Here is a 14,302-nt window from a genome sequence, read left to right on the forward strand (position 1 = left end):
ACTCCCTTCTGGCTTGTAGAGTTTCTGCTGATAGATCAGCTGTTATCCTGATGGGGATTCCCTTGTGTGTTATTTGTTGTTTTTGCCTTGCTGCTTTTAATATGATTTCTTTGTGTTTAATTTTTGACAGTTTGATTAATATGTGTCTTGGCGTATTTCTCCTTGGATTTATTCTGTATGGGACTCTCTGTGCTTCCTGGACTTGATTAACTATTTCCTTTCCCATATTAGGGAAGTTTTCAACTATAATCTCTTCAAATATTTTCTCAGTCCCTTTCTTTTTCTCTTCTTCTTCTGGAACCCCTATAATTCGAATGTTGGTGCGTTTAATGTTGTCCCAGAGGTCTCTGAGACTGTCCTCTGTTCTTTTCATTCTTTTTTCTTTATTTTGCTCTGCAGCAGTTATTTCCACTATTTTATCTTCCACCTCACTTATCCGTTCTTCTGCCTCAGTTATTCTGCTATTGATCCCATCCAGAGTATTTTTTATTTCATGTATTGTGTTTTTAATCGATGCTTGATTCATCTTTAGTTCTTCTAGGTCCTTGTTAACTGTTTCTTGCATTTTGTCTATTCTATTTCCAAGATTTTGGATCTGGGAAATAGAATCTTGGATCATCTTTACCATCATTATTCTGAATTCTTTTTCAGGTAGACTGCCTATTACGTCTTCATTTGTTAGGTCTGGTGGGTTTTTATCTTGTTCCTTCTCCTGCTGTGTGTTTTTCTGTCTTCTCATTTTTCTTATGTTACTGTGTTTGGGGTCTCCTTTTTGCAGGCTGCAGGTTCGTAGTTCCCGTTGTTTTTGGTGTCTGTCCCCAGTGGCTAAGGTTGGTTTAGTGGGTTGTGTAGGCTTCCTGGTGGAAGGGACTTGTGCCTGTGTTCTGGTGAATGAGGCTGGATCTTGTCTTTCTGGTGGGCAGGTCCACGTCTGGTGGTGTGTTTTGGGGTGTCTGCGGACTTTTTATGATTTTAGGCCACCTCTCTGCTAATGGGTGGCGTTGTGTTTCTGTCTTGCTAGTTGTTTGGCATAGGGTGTCCAGCACTGTAGCTTGCTGGTCGTTGAGTGAAGCTGGGTGCTGGTGTTGAGATGGAGATCTCTGGAAGATTTTCGCCGTTTGATATTATGTGGAGCTGGGAGGTCTCTTGTGGACCAGTGTCCTGAAGTTGGCTCTCCCACCTCAGAGGCACAGCACTGACTCCTGGCTCCTCAATTTGGGATGATGTGTTGTCTATTCATGTATTCCACAGATGCAGGGTACATCAAGTTGATTGTGGAGCTTTAATCCGCTGCTTCTGAGGCTGCTGGGAGAGGTTTCCCTTTCTCTTCTTTGTTCTCACAGCTCCTGGGTCTCAGCTTTGGATTTGGCCCCGCCTCTGCGTGTAGGTCGCTGGAGGGCGTCTGTTCTTCGCTCAGACAGGACAGGGTTAAAGGAGCAGCCTCTTCGGGGACTCTGGCTCACTCAGGCCGGGCGGGAGGGAGGGGCACGGAGTGCGGGGCGAGCCTGCAGCGGCAGAGGTCGGCGTGACGTTGCACCAGCCCGAGGCGCGCCGTGCGTTCTCCCAGGGAAGCCGCCCCTGGATCCCGGGACCCCGGCAGTGGCGGGCTGCACAGGCTCCCGGAAGGGCGGTGTGGACAGTGACCTGCGCTCGCACACAGGCTTCTTGGCGGCGGCAGCAGCAGCCCCAGCGTCCCACGCCCGTCACTGGGCTCCGCGCTTTCAGTCGTGACTCGCGCCCGTCTGTGGAGCCCCTTTAAGCAGCGCTCTTAATCCCCTCTCCTCGCGCACCAGGAAACCAAGAGGGAAGAAAAAGTCTCTTGCCTCTTCGGCAGCTCCAGAGTTTTCCCGGACTCCCTGCCGGCTAGCTGTGGCACATTAGCCCCCTTCAGGCTGAGTTCTCGCCGCCAGCCCCAGTCCTTTCCCTGCGCTCTGACCGAAGCCCGAGCCTCAGCTTCCAGCGCCGCCCGCCCTGGCGGGCGAGCAGACAAGCCTCTCGGGCGGGTGAGTGCCGCTCGGCACCGATCCTCTGTGCGGGAATCTCTCCACTTTGCCCTACCCAGGTATGTGGGGAGTTTCTTGCCTTTTGGGAGGTCTGGGGTCTTCTGCCAGCATTCAGTAGGTGTTCTGTAGGGGTTGTTCCACGTGTAGCTGTATTTCTGGTGTATCCGTGGGGAGGAAGGTGATCTCCGCGTCTGGTAGTACTTCTATACTCAGTTATTCTCTGAAGTTTCCTTATTAAATGGAACTGTAAAACTTATTAAGCTTTTCCTTTTATTAACATCATTGTTCAGAGCTACATCTCCATAAAACCATTTATTTGTGTTTCTTTGCTCAATTTATGACTATACTATCTTCAAACCTTTGTTTTAAATTTATTTGCTTTGACACTGTGCAAAGTGTTACTGCCTCCTTACTCTGTTAGATTCTTTTTTCTCTCTTCTCTCCCATCTTAATAAATATTTTATAGTGACATTCTACCTATCTTTACTTCTCCATTTTTATGGTCTCTTGAACTCTATCTCACTGCAGCACTCTTTTTTTTTTCATTTTAATAAATAAGTTTTCTTTGCAGTGCTGGTATAAGAGGGAAGAAAAACCCTTTTGTCCTGTGATTCCAAATCTGATCGCTAGTAATTCTGCAGTACCTACCATCAATACTTTTTAAAAAGATAGATTTCCTTTCCAATCTTGACAAAATTTTATACATGTCTAGAATCCTGCAGTGAGACAGGAAAATCTTAAATTTGTTTTTTTCCCCTAATTTTTTATTATGAAAAATCTTAAATAAATATACACAAAAATAGAATTGTATAATGAACATTCATGTACCCGTTACTCAGCTTCGGTAAGTATCAGTGTTTGGCCAGGCTTGTTGCATCTATGTCCTACATTTTTTCCCAACTCGCTGAAGTATTTCAGAAGACATCCTAGGCATCATATCATCTGTAAATACTTCAGTATGGGTCTTTATCTAATAGATAAGGTCTCCCTTTATATTTTTTAATGAAAATATTCTTTATTTCAGAGTTATGAATTACAGGCCAGTAGGAAATCTGTTGGGTTGAGGTTGGGGCACGGGTGTTTGGAAATATATCAAAAATGGACAGACATTACTTTGCCTGTAAGAGCTTTGTTGATGATTGATGATTTTGTGAATCCATTAAATTTTATCTATTGGAACATAGAAAGTCTTAGTCACTTATTCCCTACCAAGAAAAAAAAATGATATGAGAAGTAGCTTACGTTAAACATTACGAAAATTTGGGGAAATCTGCATTATTGAGAAAGTGAAATAATAACACTATGGAAACTCTTCAGGTAACCAGTTTTAAGAATGTATTGGAGAATCTCATTGGAGAGGAAGCCCATGTTCCAGTGTTTCTTTTTTTTAATTAATAGACTTTACTTTTTGGAACTGGTTTAGGTTTACAGAAAAAATGAGCAGAAAATGCAGAGTCCCCATCTACAATTTCCTCTATTAATAACATCTTGCATTAGTGTAGTACATTTGTTACAATTGGTGAACCAGTATTGATACATTATTATTAACTAAAGTCCATAATTTACATTAGGGGACTCCTTTATTAATAACATAAACACTATAGTCTAAAACACCTAAGGAAATTAAGTTATTTCTCAGTACCATATAAAATCTAGCAGCCAGTATTTAATTTCGCCCGCTATCTCAAAAATATCCTTTTACCATTGAGTTGTTCAAATCAAGGTTCATGTCACATGGTAGGGACATTGCATTTGGTTGACATCTCTCTTAAGTCTCTCTTAATATGTAAGAGTTCCCCCTTCCCTACTTTTTTTTTTTTTTAATTTTGGCCTTGCCATTTATTTGTTGAGAAATGAAGTTCTTAGTTTGATAGAATAGTCCACATTCTGGATTTCATTGATCACATCCTTGTAGTGTTGTTTAACGTGTTCCTCTATCCTCCACATTTCCTGTGAACTTGTAGTTAGACCTAGAGGCTTTTAAAAAAAATAAATTTATTTATTTATTTATTTTTGGCTGCGTTGGGTCTTCATTGCTGCGTGCGGGCTTTCTCTAATTGTGGCAAGTAGGGGCTACTCTTCGTTGCGCTGCGCAAGCTTCTCACTGAGGTGGCTTCTCTTGTTGCAGAGCATGGGCTCTACGCAGGTGGGCTTCAATAGTTGTGGCACGCGGGCTGAGAAATTGTGGCTCACGGGCTCTAGAGCGCAGGCTCCGTAGTTGTGGTGCATGGGCTTAGTTGCTCTGCGGCACGTGGGATCTTCCCAGACCAGGGCGCGAACCCTTGTCCCCTGCATTGGCAGGTGGATTCTTAAGCACTGCACCACCAGGGAAGTCCCCGCATGTGCTTTTTGAATTATGGTTTTCTCTGGGATATGCCCAGTAGTGGGATTGCTGGGTCATATGGTAATTCTATTTTTAGGTTTTTAAGGAACGTCCATGCTGTTCTCCATAGTGGCTGTATCAATTTACATTCCCACCAACAGTGCAAGAGGGTTCCCTTTTCTCCACACCCTCTCCAGCATTTGTTGTTTGTAGATTTTCTGATGATACCCATTCTAACCGGTGTAAGGTGATACCTCATTGTAGTTTTGATTTGCATTTATCTAACCATTAGTGATGTTGAGCAGCTTTTCATGTGCTTCTTGGCCATCTGTACGTGTTCTTTGGAGAAATGTCTATTTAGGTGTTCTCCCCATTTTTGGATTGGGTTGTTTGTTTTTTTAATATGGAGCTGCATATGCTGTTTATATATTTTGTTTGTTGATTCGTTTGCAAATATTTTCTCCCATTCTGAGGGTTGTCTTTTCGTCTTGTTTATGGTTTCCTTTGCTGTGCAAAAGCCTTGAAGTTTCATGAGGTCCTATTTATTTTTGTTTATATTTCCATTACTCTGGGAGATGGATCAAAAAATATCTTGCTGTGGCTTATGGCAAAGAGTGTTCTTCCTATGTTTTCCTCTAAGAATTTTATAGTGCCCGGTCTTACATTTAGGTCTCTAATCCATTTTGAGTTTATTTTTGTGTATGGTATTAGGGAGTGTTGTAATTTCATTCTTTTACATGTAGCTGTCTCGTTTTCACAGCACCACTTATTGAAGAGACTGTCTTTTCTCCATTGTATATCCTTGTGTCCTTTGTCATAGGTTAGTTGACCATAGGTGCGTGGGTTTATCTCTGGGCTTTCTCTCCTGTTCCATTGATCAATATTTCTGTTTTTGTGCCAGTACCATATTGTCTTGATTACTGTAGCTTTGTAGTATAGTCTGAAGTCAGGGAGTCTGATTCCTCCAGCTCCGTATTTTTCCCTCAAGAATGCTTTGGTTATTCAGGGTCTTTTGTGTCTCCATACAAATTTTAAGGTTTTTTGTTCTAGTTCTGTAAAAAATGCCATTGGTAATTTGATCGGGATTGTATTGAATCTGTAGATTGCTTTGGGTAATATAGTCATTTTCACAATATTGATTGTTCCAATCAAAGAACATGGTATGTCACTCCACCTGTTGGTATCATCTTTAATTTCTTTCATCAGTGTCTTATAGTTTTCTTCATACAGGTCTTTTGTCTCCCTACGTAAGTTTATTCCTAGGTATTTTATTCTTTTTCTTGCAATGGTAAATGGGAGTGTTTCCTTAATTTCTCTTTCAGATTTTTCATCATTAGTGTATAGGAATGCAAGAGATTTCTGTTCATTAATTTTGTATCCTCCAACTTTACCAAATTCTTTGATTAGCTTTAGTAGTTTTCTGATGGCATCTGTAGGATTCTTTATGTGTAGTATCATGTCATCTGCAAACAGTGCCAGTTTTACTTCTTCTTTTCCAATTTGTATTCCTTTTATTTCTTTTTCTTCTCTGATTGCTGTGGCTAGCACTTCCAAAACTATGTTAAATAATAGTGGTGAGAGTGGACATCCTTGTCTCATTCCTGATCTTAGAGGAAATGCTTTCAGTTTTTCACCATTGAGAATGATGTTTGCTGTGGGTTTGTCATATATGGCCTTTATTATGTTGAGGTAGGTTCCCTTTATGCCCACTTTCTGGAGATTTTTTATCATAAATGGGTGTTGAATTTTGTCAAAAGCTTTTTCTGCATCTATTGAGATGATCATATGGTTTTTCTTCTTCAGTTTGTTAATATGGTGTAGTACATTGATTGATTTCCATATATTGAACAATCCTTGCATCCCTGGGATAAAACCCACTTGATCATGGTGTATGATCCTTTTAATGTGTTGTTGGATTCTGTTTGCTAGTATTTTGTTGAGGATTTTTGCATCTATATTCATCAGTGATATTGGTCTGTAATTTTTTTTTTTGTAGTATGTTTGTCTGCTATCTTTTGGTATCAGGGTGATGGTGGCCTCATAGAATGAGTTTGGGGGTTTTACTTCCTCTGCAATTTTTTGGAAGAGTTTGAGAAGGATGGGTGTTAGCTCTTCTCTAAATGTTTATTAGAATTCACCTGTGAAGCCATCTGGTCCTGGATTTTTGTTTGTTGGAAGATTTTTTTTTTTTTTTCGATACACGGGCCTCTCACTGTTGTGGCCTCTCCCTTTGCGGAGCACAGGCTCCGGACGTGCAGGCTCAGCGGCTGTGGCTCACGGGCCCCGCTGCTCCGCGGCATGTGGGATCTTCCCGGACTGGGGCACAAACCCGTGTCCCCTGCATCGGCAGGCGGACTCTCTACCACTGCTCCACCAGGGAAACCCTGTTGGAAGATTTTTAATCACAGTTTCAATTTCATAACTTGTGATTGGTCTGTTCATATTTTCTGTTTCTTCCTGGTTCAGTCTTGGAAGGTTATACCTTTCTAAGAATTTGTCCATTTCTTCCAGGTTGTCCATTTTATTGTCACAGAGTTGCTTGTAGTAGTCTCTTAGGATGCTTTGTATTTCTGTGGTGTCTGTTGCACCTTCTCCTTTTTCATTTCTAATTTTATTGATTTGAGTCCTCTCCCTCTTTTTCTTGATGAGTCTGGCTAATGGTTTCTCAATTTTGCTTATCTTCTCAAAGAACCAGCTTTTAGTTTTATTGATCTTTGCTATTGTTTTCTTTGTTTCTACTTCATTTATTTCTGCTCTGATCTTTATGATTTCTTTCCTTCTGGTAACTTGGGGTTTTGTTTGTTCTTCTTTCTATAGTTCCTTTAGGTGTAACATTAGATTGTTTTTTGAGATGTTTCTTGTTTCTTGAGGTAGGCTTGTATAGGTATAAACTTCCCTCTTAGAACTGCTTTTGCTGCATCCCATAGGTTTTGGATCTTCGTGTTTTCATTGTCATTTGTCTCTAGGTATTTTTTGATTTCCTTTTTGATTTCTTCAGTGCTCTCTTGGTTATTTAGTAACGTATTGTTTAGCCTCAATGTGTTTGTGTTTTTTATGTTTTTTCCCCTGTAATTGATTTCTAATCTCATAGCATTGTGGTCAGAAAAGGTGCTTGATATGATTTCAATTTTCTTAAATTTACTGAGGCTTGATTTGTGACCCAAGGTATGATCTATCCTGGAGAATGTTCCATGTGCTCTTGAGAAGAAAGTATAATCTGCTGTTTTTGGATGGAATGTCCTATAAATATCAATTAAATCTATTTAATTTATCAATTAAGTCTGGTCTATTTTGTCATTTAAAGCTTGTGTTTCCTTATTAATTTTCTGTTTGGATGATCCATCTATTGGTGTAAGTGAGGTGTTAAAGTCCCCCACTATTATTGTGTTTCTTTTGTTTTCCTCTTTTAGAGCTGTTAGCAGTTGCCTTATGTATTGAGGTGCTCCTATGTTGGGTGCATATATATTTATAATTGTTATATCTTCTTCTTAGATTGATCCCTTGATCATTATGGAGTGTCCTTCCTTGTCTCTTGTAACATTCTTTATTTTGAAGTCTATTTTATCTGATATGAGTTTTGCTACTCCAGCTTTCTTTTGATTTCCATTTGCATGGAACATCTTTTTCCATCCCCCCACTTTCAGTCTGTATGTGTCCCTAGGTCTGAAGTGGGTCTCTTGTAGACAGCATATATATGGGTCTTCTTTTGTATCCATTCAGCAAGCCTGTGTCTTTTGGTTGCAGCATTTAATCCATTCACGTTTAAGGTAATTATCGATATGTATGTTCCTATGACCATTTTCTTAATTGTTTTGGGTTTGTTTTTGTAAGTCTTTTTCTTCTGTTGTGTTTCCCACTTAGAGAATTTCCTTTAGCATTTGTTGTAGAGCTGGTTTGGTGGTGCTGACTTCTCTTAGCTTTTGCTTGTCTGTAAAGCTTTTGATTTCTCCATCGAATGTGAATGAGATCCTTGCTGGGTAGAGTAATCTTGGTTGTAGGTTCTTCCCTTTCATCACTTTAAGTATATCATGCCACTCCTTTCTGGCTTGTAGAGTTTCTGCTGAGAAATCAGCTGTTAACCTTATGGGAGTTCCCTTGTATGTTATTTGTCTTTTTTCCCTTGGTGCTTTCAATAATTTTTCTTTGTCTTTAATTTTTGCCAGTGTAATTACTTGTGTCTCGGCGTGTTTCTTCTTGGGTTTATCCTGTATGGGACTCTCTGCGCTTCCTGGACTTGGGTGACTCTTTCCTTTCCCATGTTAGGGAAGTTTTCGACTATAATCTCTTCAAATATTTTCTCTGGTCCTCTCTCTCTCTCTTCTACTTCTGGGACTTCTATAATATGAATGTTGTTGTGTTTAATGTTGTCCCAGTGGTTTCTTAGGCTGTCTTCATTTCTTTTCATTCTTTTTTCTTTATTCTGTTCTGCAGCAGTGAATTCCACCATTCTGTGTTCCAGGTCACTTATCCTTTCTTTTGCCTCAGTTATTCTGCTATTGATTCCTTCTAGTGTATTTTTCATTTCAGTTATTGTATTGTTCATCTCTGTTTGTTTGTTCTTTATTTCTTCCAGGTCTTTGTTAAACATTTCTTGCATCTTCTGGATCTTTGCCTCCATTCTTTTTCCGAGGTCCTGGATCATCTTCACTATCATTATTCTGAATTCTTTCTGAAAGATTGCCTATCTCTGTTTCATTTAGTTGTTTTTCTGGGGTTTTATCTTGTTCCTTCATCTGGTACATAGCCCTCTGCCTTTTCATCTTGTCTGTCTTTCTGTGAATGTGGTTTTTGTTCCACAGGCTGCATGATTGTAGTTCTTCTTGCTTCTGCTGTCTGCCCTCTGGTCTGTTTTTCGTTTTGAGTATCACTATGAGATCATGGATTTTTATATATTTTATTTTAACCCACTGCAGTCATTATTCTTCTCAGACTAAAATTTTCACTTTTTTTCACTAGTGGAAGCCCTTTTATATTGGCTGTTTGTCCTTCTGATGTAACTTCAGTGTTCTTTGACATTATTCTAGCTTTCTGGCACAGTGCATGTTTCAGGCTTTCCTTGAACTTTCCCTTCAGCAGAGTTGGAATCAGGAACCCTTTTTCTCCAAGATCCCTACTTCCTTGTATTGGGAAACAATTGAGATCACGGTGTGGGGACTAGGACACTAATCGCTATTAGACCAACACATTTCTCTCAATAGGTTTTCATAAATACTAGATTTTGCCTGGTTTTTTCTATGTGCGCTTTTCAATTTGTTTACATTGTTTATTTTTAAAAACATATTTGTGTTCTCTTTAAATTCAGGCTCTAAAAGGGCAGGAATTATGTACTTTAATTTTTTAAATTTGTTTATTTTATTTTTGGCTGCATTGGGTCTTCGTTGCTACGTGTGGACTTTCTCTAGTTGCAGTGAGTGGGGGCTACTCTTCATTTTGGTGCACAGGCTTCTCCTTGTGGTGGCTTCTCTTGTGGCAGAGCACAGGCTCTAGGTGCTCAGGCTTTAGTAGTTGTGGCTCGTGGGTTCTAGCACACAGGCTCAGTAGTTGTGGTGTATGTGCTTAGTTGCTCCGTGGCATGTGGGATCTGCCCAGACCAGGGCTCGAACCCATGTCCCATGCTTTGGCAGGGGGATTCTTAATCACTGCACCACCAGGGAAGCCCTGGAATTATGTACTTTTAAACTTGACATATTATGCTTAGTGGCAAAATGATAGCAGACGGTGGCTTTGTGTTTGCTGATACATTTGTAAATGGAGATGTGGAGAATAGGATAACATTAACTCTTCTGTTTTGTTATTTTGTTAATAAAATTTAGTTTTTTGGTAAGAAAAAGAATTGTTAAGATTCTGGAATAATTTGTTAAAGAGTGTTATAAATACTAGTTGATAAATTCACCTTTTGATGACTATGGCTTAGATTCTCAAAACCGAATTATATAGATGTTCAATTCTTCATTGTTACAAAAACCAGTCACTTGGGTGTTCCAGAAAATGATTTCTGTTTGGTTTGGAAGTTTTTTTAACCTTTGCATATAGGTAGTGTAATATTTTGGGAATTCAGAATATTATGACTAAAATTTATCCTTATATCTTTTCATCAAAGGAAGTCTTCCTAGGATCTTTAAAAGTTTATATTTTGTTTACTTGCTTCCAATTGAAATATAAATATATATCTAAGCTTAAAAATAGTTTTTCTTTAAAAATATTCTGTAGATCAGGTTTCTCACTAATTCTTATGTGTCTTCCCTCCATAATGTGTTCAATCTAATGAAGTTTTTTATACTTAAAAATCACTACTTAAATCAATGAGTGACTAGAACCTTGCCCAGCCTTTCTGTCCCATTTTAGCTCTTTACTTCATGCTATAAATGAGCAACATCATCTTATCTCTTGTGTTCTTTCAAAGCACCAACTTGAGTAAAACTGAGGTTTTTCTCTTTATTCATTACCTTGGGTGAAAAAGTAATTAATTAAAAGCTTGTTGAATTATTTAAAAGTTTTTCTCCTCTACATCCTCTAAAAGCAAGTGAAGATCCTATTAATATTAAGAAATAAGAGAGTAAATGCCACTGTTTGATAACCAAATAATTTTATTATTCTCAGTTAAAATAGTTAGGAATTAATTTTTCTTGCCCCATATAAATGCAGGGAAAAACTACCTTTTTCCTAACAGCCCATAAAGAGATTGTGATTTTTATTCTGACTTATGGAGACTTTTTTTTTAAACCCTGAAATATTGGTCCTGGATTTTATTTTTGCCTTAGAAACTGCAGAGCACAAGCTGAAAGTTGAGATGAAGGATAACTATTACAGAAGATCAACTGCACCTCTTCTGCCTTCCCTGCTTGACATCTCCAGCTACTGCTGTAATATGTGACGACTTTCTTACCTTAGTCATAAGAATATAAGAAATATGTAAATTCTGGATTAGACCTCTGGTCTGTTCAGTATGGAATGTCTATGAAAGTTATTCCAAATTTGCTTGCCCTCGTTAAGTCTCTGTTTAATCAAAGGGTGTGTTAGAAGATCTCTGATGACTCCTTTTATGGAAGAGCATAATAGTCAGACTCCGGGACCTAAAGGTTTGGGATAAACCCTTACCCCTCATTATATATTTTAACGTTTTAAAAACCTATCATCTTTCCTTTTGTTCATTTCAGCCTGTGCATTTTTTCCCCTTAAAGTAACTTTTGCTTGCCCTGATTAAGGTTTGTCTTTTCTATCAAAGGGTGTTAGGCGATCATTGAGAACTTTATCTGTTAGTATGTCCATTTTAGCATTTCCTGACTTGGAAGATTTAACTTTATCTGCCAGTTTAGTGATTTGTCTATTCATTACTCTATTTGGGTTTAGAAAAATGACACGTAAGGAATATTGGGTTGGGGCTTCCCTGGTGGCGCAGTGGTTGAGAGTCTGCCTGCTGATGCAGGGGACACGGGTTCGTGCCCTGATCCGGGAAGATCCCACATGCCGCGGAGCGGCTGCGCCCGTGAGCCATGGCTGCTGAGCCTGCGGGTCCGGAGCCTGTGCTCTGCAACGGGAGAAGCCACAGCAGTGAGAGGCTCGCGTACCGCAAAAAAAAAGAAATATCGGGTTGGCCAGAAATTTTGTTTGGGTTTTTCCATAAGCTCATGTGGAAAGACCTGATCAAAGTGTTTGGCCAACATAATAGAATAGGTCTAGATTATTTTAAGGAACAGAGGTTTATTTCCTTGAAAGAGAATATAATGTATATAAGTATATATATTTATATGTGCTTTATATGCGCAAAGAAAGTCTGGAATTGTACAGAACTCAAGAGGCCATTTGGAATGGTTATATTTGGCTATTGGAATTAGAAGGAACAGGGCAGGAAAGGCTCTTTTGCTGTTTCCCTTTATACCCTTCAGTGCTTAAGAAAATGAGACAAATATGCAAGCATTTCTTTTACAATAAAAGAATTAAATGATAGTAATAAATATCTTTAAAATCCATTCTTACTCTTTATCTTTTCTCAAATTTCTGAATGCTTGAAAATACCTGGTAAATTAGTGCAGTATAGTGTAGTGTAATGTAATTGGAAAGCTGTTTTGTGTTGTGAAATTACTTTATAAATGGTTGGTAATATCTTACTTGTGGGAAGATCTGTAACAGTGTTTGAGTGCTTACTATATGCTAGAAACAATGTTACTGAACGCTAGGCTCATACATATCCTGCTTTAATATCTTCTATCTGTCTCATATCTAATTTATGCATAAGATCTTCCATTTTTTTTACAACCCTTTTTAAGAGTGTAAATGTTCATGGTAAAAGTATTTAAAAATCAAACAGAAGAATAATGTGAAAAGTAAAAGATTTTTTCTCTTAGCCCTTCACTCTCCTTCTCTAACCACTCTTACTGGTTTCTTGTGTTTTTTTCCAGAAACATTCAATACATATTTTAATCTATTTATCCACATATATACATACATATATATATATAATTATATAGAATCATAATCAGATATAAAGTCATATAATCATATGATTTATGGATATATTTGGATATATAATCATGTGATTATATAAGATGTGTATAATAATATCATGTGTGTGCCTGTGTGTATGTGTGTGTATAAAATCTCCCTCCCTACCCATAACCCCCAACCACGTGTGGAATCATACTAGTACATACTGTCCTGCAACTTGATGTGACCCTTTAGATTCAGACAGTAAGACTCATTTTCTATGCACTTTTATGTTCTGCAGTGGAGTGATCCTTCAAAAATACCAATCAGATCATGTCACCCCCCGAACATTGCTAAAACACTTCAGGGCCTTCCTTTACTCAGGTAAATCCACCCACCTTAGATTAACATGGCATACAAAACCTTGAACTGATGCCTGCCTGCTTCTCTAGCCTCATTTCTTGAAACTGTTGGGCTTACACTCAGAGTGTTGGTCATCCTGAAGTTTTTTTCAATTTCTTAAACAGTTTATAGCTTCTCATCTACAATTGGCTTCCTCTGTCTCATACTTTGGATAAGTACTTAGTCTCAGTATTTATAAAAATCCACAGGCAGAATAAGATTTAAAGAAGTAAAGCAAAGTACAATTAAGAACTTCACTTTTTTCCTAAGCGTTTAATTTCCAAAAGTATATGTGCTTAAAAAAATGTGATCCTATTAGCTTGCTTGTTCCCTTTTCCTCAATAAGGTTATTACAGGATTTATTTATTTTTAAATTTTAATTTCTTATAACCAAATTTAACAAATAGTTTAGTCAATCAGTTCTACAAAATTTGTTATGAAAAGCAGTAGTCCAGGTTCTGGTTCCAGATAAGATGGAGTAAGCACACTTCACCCTGTCTCTCCCACTGAATGCAGCTATAAGACCTGGACAGAATGCTTGGAGTGGCTATTTGAGGACTCTGAAAAATAAATAGTAGGAGGCAGATTGGGGAAGAAGACCAGAATTCAAAGTACTACTGAACCGGGGGTGAGTTTACCATTTTTTTTTTCTTCCAGTATGCCCCAGCCTGAACTTAATGTATCCTGAAACTTGGACGTGAGCATTATTAACATGGACAGAAAAAGCACCACGAGAAGCCCTCTAGTTCTGACTCAAGGAGTAGGAAAGGGGTATCCTAATATTCAGAGAAAATGTGGCAATCCCACATCTTCTCTTTTTTCTTTTTTTTCCCCCTTTTCTGCATTCTCTTGCCCCCAAGGCCTCAAGCAATCCTGGGCAGTAGCTGCAGTGGTGTCAGTGGGGCAGGCAGGAGCCTAAATCTGAGAGGGAAGGGAACCTTCCAAATGCCATTGCTTTTCTTCTCCCTCTGCTCTTCTGTTGCTTGGCCCTTATGTGGGCACAGTTACAGGAAGTACATGGCAGAATGGGGTTAATGAAGCCCCAGCTTTCTGCTGGAAGGCTGAAAAAGGGAAGCCCCAGGAAACCAAAAGATTGCAGGAGAATGAGGAGCTTGGGAAACTGATCACTTAAAGTTGCTCACGGACTTCT

The 14,302-nt window shown here is 38.8% G+C and overlaps 1 protein-coding gene across 5 annotated transcripts in view; it reads left to right on the forward strand.

Annotated features, from left to right (window-relative positions):
* TTBK2 (tau tubulin kinase 2) overlaps positions 1-14,302 on the forward strand; it is a 155,277-nt gene that overhangs the window by 55,276 nt on the left and 85,699 nt on the right. The window contains exon 2 of one of the 5 annotated variants that reach the window (XM_081230186.1): positions 13,810-13,912. The exons of 3 other annotated variants lie outside the window; for them this stretch is intronic. The gene's annotated coding sequence lies outside the window, so the exon portion shown is untranslated. Of the gene's footprint in view, positions 1-13,478; positions 13,781-13,809; positions 13,913-14,302 lie in introns of those variants that run through there. One more of the 5 variants, XM_081230185.1, reaches the window with a different exon arrangement.

This window comes from Mesoplodon bidens (assembly GCF_964165515.1).
Source record: "Mesoplodon bidens genome assembly, chromosome: 3".
Classification (NCBI taxonomy): Eukaryota; Metazoa; Chordata; class Mammalia; order Artiodactyla; family Ziphiidae; genus Mesoplodon; species Mesoplodon bidens.